Source organism: Corvus kubaryi, unplaced genomic scaffold (assembly GCF_017639235.1).
Source record: "Corvus kubaryi isolate FWS band 111438036 unplaced genomic scaffold, C.kubaryi_AGA036_p1.0 37398, whole genome shotgun sequence".
Lineage (NCBI taxonomy): Eukaryota > Metazoa > Chordata > Aves > Passeriformes > Corvidae > Corvus > Corvus kubaryi.
In genome coordinates this window covers 43,978,747-43,985,835 of record NW_024581137.1, presented here as the reverse complement: position 1 = coordinate 43,985,835, position 7,089 = coordinate 43,978,747, and the positions used below count along the sequence as shown (strand labels likewise).

The 7,089-nt window shown below is 40.8% G+C and overlaps 1 protein-coding gene across 1 annotated transcript in view; it reads right to left on the bottom strand.

The window, feature by feature from the left end:
- SVIL (supervillin) overlaps positions 1-3,110 on the bottom strand; it is a 129,703-nt gene extending 126,593 nt beyond the window's left edge. The window contains exons 1-2 of the mRNA XM_042042977.1: positions 3,093-3,110; positions 1,758-1,839 (exon numbers count right to left, since the gene is read on the bottom strand). The gene's annotated coding sequence lies outside the window, so the exon portion shown is untranslated. The remainder of the gene's footprint in view (positions 1-1,757; positions 1,840-3,092) is intronic.
- Between the last annotated feature and the right edge of the window lie 3,979 nt (positions 3,111-7,089).

Genomic DNA, 7,089 nt, shown 5'->3' with positions numbered 1-7,089 from the left:
AAGAAAGAAAAGAAAGAAAAGAAAGAAAAGAAAGAAAAGAAAGAAAAACACCTAACGAAAAGCTTTCTCAAATGCTCTATTTTTACACCTTCCCAAAACTCCCACCACCTTCATTAAAAACAGTCTTTGGAGGTGGGTGAGAGGGTAATCCCTTCTTTTTTCCCCTCTATTATTTTAAACATGTTTAAGCAATTTAAGGCCATTTAAAGTCTTTTCACTTCACTTCCCACCACCTTCTATGTGAAAGGAATATTTATTTCTCCTAAAGCCTTCAATAATTGAGCACTGCTTATTAATCAGATACTGTCTTCCTCCTCTGTTCAACTGAGGAAAAACCAACACTTCCTTACTTTCTTACTTCTCAAAATCCACTTCTCCCAACTCCTCTATGTCCATTCCCTAAACTCATTCCAAAGGGGTTATGAATTAATCAGCAGCACTTAAAAAAAAAAAAAAATGTTAAGATGCTCTCCCTAACCTTCCCTGTGACACAAGTTTCTCCTCCATTCCCTACCTCTCTCTCCATGCCCTCAGTATCACACTCAGTTGTCTTCCTCTGTTTTTGAAGTGTGGTCAATCTGCTGTTCTGAAAGAGAGCTCCTATTTCTTGTTTTCTAAAGAACTGTTCATACATGTAGTTATTAAATCCAGAACACACATTCATTTCTACATTTTCTGGGTTAACTAGACATTTTAATCTAATATCTATTACTCTGCTGAGCTAACAGAACTATGTATCTACTATGATCACTTCACACTATAACCCTGTATTTCTGCTATGTATTTCAGACAAATAATTATTTAGTGCTCCCACACTGACTTTGAAAAATTAACTTTCCAGAAAACAAGTGCAAGCATCTATCCAAAGACAGTGTTCCAACTTCTTTTAAGACACCAGCATTAGAATGGAAAACTTCAAACTCTCAGCTATTTGGAGATATGAAAAACAGATCCTGAAACATGCTACCTTAAATCAAGAGACTTTTTTTATAGTTTTGCTTTTGTTTTTACAGGTCAAGGCTCTATTATGAAGCCAGAGTCATCCTAGCATACTTTAGGTAGTGTTGATGTTTAACATGAACATGAAAGCCACAATGAGCAAGGATAGAGCAGGCCTGGTGAAAGGGTGGGGAAAATAGAAATATATTTACAGTCACCTGGACATTTCCTCTCTGAATAATAGGGTATTCAGGCCAGTTAAAATGGGTAACTTGGACCCTGGGGCAGAGGCAGCCTTTTCTGCTATCAGGAGCAAGAATGCACAAGTCATTCCCTTCCAGTCTCCTTCACCATGAAATGAATAGCAAAACCATAAAAAAATCTAATTTACATTCTTCAAATACAAAGTGCATTAAATATGATTTGAAGCAAATACCTGATTTATCCCCTTGTATGGGAGTATGGAATACTAATTAATGGCACCAGCTCAAGCCTCTGAAAACTTTGCTTTATCACTCTCTTTAGCAATCTCTTGCAGCAACCAAGGATACACTCCTCCTCACCCAAAGTTTCAAACTGACATTGTAGAATAGGTTAAATGGTTAGAATAGTAACTTTAGTCATTAAGAGAATTACCTCCTTTTTCCAAAGGTGCTTGAATTTACTCTTTTAACTTCTGTATCTCCAGGCAGATAGCTATGGATTCAAAGCTGCAGGTAAGAGTTCAGTCGCACAAAACATTTTCCAGACACTTACTATCACTTTCTCAGAAGGGACAGCAGGCTGGAAAAGGCAGGTCTCAGCCTGTGGTTCCTCACCTGGACTCACCACTCTCTGCGGATACAAGACACTGAAGAGCCCCTGTTTTTTCCTTGACATCCAGTCTGAGCAGTGCTGCCACTGAAACAAAAGTTCCCAGATTCAACAAACAAAAGGGTTGGCTGACAAGAGAGCACAGGATGCCTTGTTAAACTGAACATTGTTCAGAGAAATGGTTAAACAAATGAGCTGTTGACATGGCTTTAAGGCACACCTTTTTGTAACCCAGTTCTTTCAGATTAGTTACTGCTACAATCTGTGGGTGTATATAGATATATGTAAACACAGTTGTATTTCATATTTGTTTCAAATCTACTAAACAACGATTTTTATGCAATCTCTTCAGCTAGTGACAAAGAAAACTTCTAACAACTTCGATATAGTAAGAATAGTCTACTTTTGTTTTAAGTCCATTTGAAGCAGGAGAGGGGCTCGCAGCACCTAACATTTAACAAGAAGTCAATTTTATCTCCACTAATACTTAACACCAGAGAAACAAATGCAGCTACAGTTGCCTGTATTAAGCAGCTGGCGAGCTCAGAGATGGAAAAGTTGCAGAACAGCTGGGGAATGCGAGACCCTTTTGAACAGGCTGCTATATGATCCAAAATAATGGTACATGTTTACACACAACACAATGGCAGCAACAGCCAAATGCAGGTCTGGTGAATGGACTACAGCTGCTCCTTCCCTCACACAAGGCACAGTAAGCAGATAAAAAGGAGCTCATATTCATGAAATACGGCTTTCATCTTAAAAGGCAGCAGTCTGATCTCCAAAATAGACAGCTGACCCTCCAACTGGACTAAACCGTTCAAGATTCTGTTTTAGAAGCAACCCTCCGAAACAAGTCTGGATTAGGGTCACAGAGCTTTCCAAGCTGCTGCTACTTTACCACCAACAGTTTCCAACAATGTGTTACTCGGACTAACAGGTTGCCATCTAACTCACAACAAACCTTCTCTCGTGACAGTATTTTCCAGCTAGCGTTAGGAAGACAGACATTTACAAACTCTTAATATAGACTCTGACTACACAGAAGTTAGCTATCCACTTCAGAGGAAGACATTCAGTATGCTAGAAAGGAAGGTTTGAATAAACATAGACTATTTTACATCTTTTTTACACTGGTGTTGCACATCAGTGTAAAAGTAAGTTGGCAGCTGAAGACAGCACATCCAACTAGCACATCACCTAGACAGAGGGGTGGACCTTATTTCGTGCCTGCTTATGCAATAACTGATAGCATGTTGCAAGGAGCACTCGCTTGTTTCACAATTGCCATCTGAAGACAACATAACTTTGTACGTGACCTTGTACAAAAATTGCATCACCTTATTTCAAGAGATCTTCCCAGTTTTCAAGTCTCAGAAGCACAGTATCAGCAGTAGCATCTGTCCTGCCCAAGACAAACCACGATTAATTAGTGCTAAGGAACTGGCTATTAATTTATATCATAACCATACCAGTCCTAATTATGCCAGGCAAGAAAACAGAGTTAGTAATGGAATGTTTCGACTCATTGTATCTTGATTAAAGCTAGTGTAACTTAGAAGAAATATTTTTTGACTGAGTGAAGCCAACAGCATTGAAAGACCTCCACTTCTGCTTCCTCTGCCTGTAGCCAATAATGTTACAATCCCAGTCAGGAGCTACTTAGAATAGGATGGTTAAAACTGGACAAAGACAGCTGTCATAGCAACAATAACAGATGCAGACACAATTTTTAACTTCCTTTGCTTTTCAAAGAAAAATGCCACTAACAGCCATCATAGAAAGCAGGATCTTGAAATATGGGGTATAAGTCTACCTTGTAACTAAGGGGACTCTGCTAATGGCAAGCATGTCTCTGAGCACACTTAAGCAACAAAATGACACATCTGTACACTTCAATTTCAGTCTTCAGATAAAGAAGTCTTTCTAGTGAAATTAATTTGTGAATTAAGCCACATTTCTAAGGAAATTCCCCATTCCAATAAAGACGGACATTAAGTTGAGCCTTGAATCATACTCACAGAAAAGATGCTTCTTGTACCAAAACCAATACTATGTCAAGTACCCTTCCTGCAGTAGAAGAAGTGACAGGCACACTACCTTCAAATCCTACCATCTGTAAAGGTAAGAGCAGAGATTTGCTTTTCCTGCTGCACTGACACTACACAGACGCAAGTGCTGCCATGTTGTGGCAGTGGGAGCAATGGTTTGTATCCCCAAGGGACCTCAGTGAGCTCCAGAGCCCCATTTGCACCAGGAGCTTTTTCTCCAGGGTTTGGAACCACTTCTGCTACCCAGACTTATCCAGTTTTGAGCACATCCCACTACTCTAGTGCCTCTAAAATCTTGTTCTCAAAATAAAAAATTAAGAATGGAAGCTTAAAACGTTGCAGGATGGTGGGATGAGTTATTACCTCAGTGAAGCTTAGCACAGCTCAGCAAACAGATGATGCTTAACAATTACAGGTAATGCACTGGCAGTCAACCCACCCAAGCAAATGATATGGGAATGATCTAGACCATCCATGAGATGCACTGAACCTCTCCCAAATTATTCTCTGTACTTATCGTAATGGATCACTCTTTCAACCAAGCTCACAAAAATAACCAAAAAACAAGCCCATATTTTAAAACCCACAAAAGAACCAAAGAACTCTAGTTTCTTATCAACTAGTCGCCACTGAATTAATTACTGCTTTAAATGAGAAGATATTTATCTTAAAACTCCAATACTGTACTTAGCAGGTACAGACAAAAGCGTACTTAGAAATCATTCTTTGGTTCCACTCTCTTCCTTTGTAGCCAAATCACATACTGTAATTTCTATTCAATTAAAAGAATAAGGATTTGTGTGTGCATGAATGGGAGTGAGTTTCTGTATTTCTGAGAAGTTTTTTTAATGTGCATTTTACCTGTGGATATAAACTTGGGTATTTCACAAAACAATTACCACCATTATTTGCCACAGAAGTACTAAGAAAACAAATCTTCTAATAGCTTATTCCTGATTTTACTGTAACTGCCCACAGAGGTTGTTTTAGAAATTGTTATGAGGTATATCTACACCAAAGTGTACTTGCCATAACAAAGATTTCCCTCCATGTAGATCTGACAGCCATGTCCCAACAGGCTCCAGATCGTTCATACACATACCATGTATTGTTCAAAGCAGACTTGCTTTAAGCAAGATTAAATACCTGTTCAGTTTGAACTGTCCCAGTGCCAGGATAAACTACACTGAACTAGTTCAGATGATTATCCCGCTGGGCACCAATGGCCTTTGAAACTCCCAGAACCCCAGAATCTGCTGCTTCTGGGAATTATGCCAGGAGCTGTGGGATAGCTCTCCACAGAGGACATTACAAATTAAATATTTTAGAAGTGTGCTTGTGTTTACGTGGAGCAAGGCTGCAGTTCAGCATATGAGTCAGCATGGTTTGCATCCACTCAGAACTGAGCAGTGCAGTTGGGAACTATAAATTTTCTAGGGAAACAAAGGGCGTGAAATGATTTCCCTGGGGGAATACAGGCAGGCTGCACCTAGCAGGAGCTAACACTCACCTGAAGACAGGAATTTTGTTCAGAGCTTTACTGTGAAAAAGCCCATGACTTTCCTCTGGTGACTGCAGAAGTTTCTACACAGGACAGACACTTCGGTCCTGCCTGTATCAGGGAGGTTAATAATGATATGTCCAGATAAACTTACAGGCCATGCATGCACAGCCATGCTAGGATACAGCTCTTTAAGCATTACAGTTAATGCTCAACTACTTTCAAGTGAAAGCTGAAGCATATTTCCTATCAGGATAGCAAATAAGAATTTTAACTGCATCTCACTTAATACCGTAACATCTAACAAAGCCTTCAGACAGGTAAACAAAGCAGAACTGAAACAGAGCACTCTACTCTAGTTCATCTCACCATGCCATTACGTACGGCCAGATGCATTTAAGGACCAGGCCAACACCCTTTTATTGCAGCCTCAGGGGGCAGAGGAAAACAGGATGACATCTCAAGCCTCTCAATGCCCCACCAGGGAAGAACATCTCTTGGCAGGAACAGATGTCAGGCCTGTATTTCAGGAGCTGAGCACATCACCACTATTCCTTCCTAGTTTCCAGAACAAGCACTTCTATCTCATGAAGGCTCCAAAAAGACCATAAAGAAACCAGGACTGTTTCTCTGAAAACTCAGGCTGGACCTCTGCCACTGCTGGTTACACAGGGCAGCCGAGAGAGCCAGCGGACAGGACATCCTCATCTCGAACTGCACTTTCAGGTCTGAGGTAATGACACCTCAGTGTAGTAACACTGCACACAGGTCTGTTGTCATAAACCTCATTAGACACGTGAATCAGTCAAGAGTGGTATCAGTTTTCTGGTGGCTGTTGCTTTAATTCTGAACGCAAGAGATTAAGGTATTAATCTTAATTAATTAAGCCTTAATTAATTAAAGCTTAGAACATTCTTCAGTATGATACAGTTTGGTTTACTCTTCCAGAAACACAATTACCTGTTATAAAAATAACGAGACTTGTTCAGAACATATTCCATACCAGGGGGAGTGCTTGCACAGCCAGAAGAACCAGGTACCAACCAGGACAAGAGTAATGTCTTTCAGCACATGAGATTGCTATCTGAGCTAGGATCAGTCTATGATGACACTTATAACCATCGAAGACACAATATCAAAACTAAGTGAGTAACATTCACTTCCTACTTTCATTCCCAGGCTTCATGCTGCTGCCCCCTGCCAAGTAATAAACTCGAGTACACTCAGTCTTTGAAAGACCTCTTAAGTCTCTCTTAACAAAGAGTCATAGTCCATGATCATGATCCATCAGACTTCAAGAAGTCTTATTAGTAGAATGGATGCAAAGGTAGTCAGCTCTACAGCACTGGGTATCCATGCTCTATGTAAAAACCCTACAAGCACTGCGCTGATAACTATCAGCATACCCTACTCAATTTTCTCCTATTAATCACAATACCTCATTGTTTCCCCCCTTTCTAAACGTCGTATTGCTTTCTGGAGTTTGGACGAGTCGGGGCAAGCTGGAACTCCACTGCTGACCCATTTAAGCCAAGGTGAGTACTCAGTGTCTCCTAACCAGCTAGGGGGCTCTGGGCCGAAGCGGTTCTGTGCACCACTCCACAAGCGCCCTGTTGATCCTGTCAGCCTTTCCCGGTATCCTACTGAGCTCCAACCAGCCAGCATCATAAAGTCCCTCTTTCTTTACATCACACGTGCACGCTGCCGCCGCCGCCGCCGATGCCTTTCCTTTTCCAGCTGAAAGGAGAGACAAAACTCCTTCAAACATTTCTCAGCCCCGCTGCG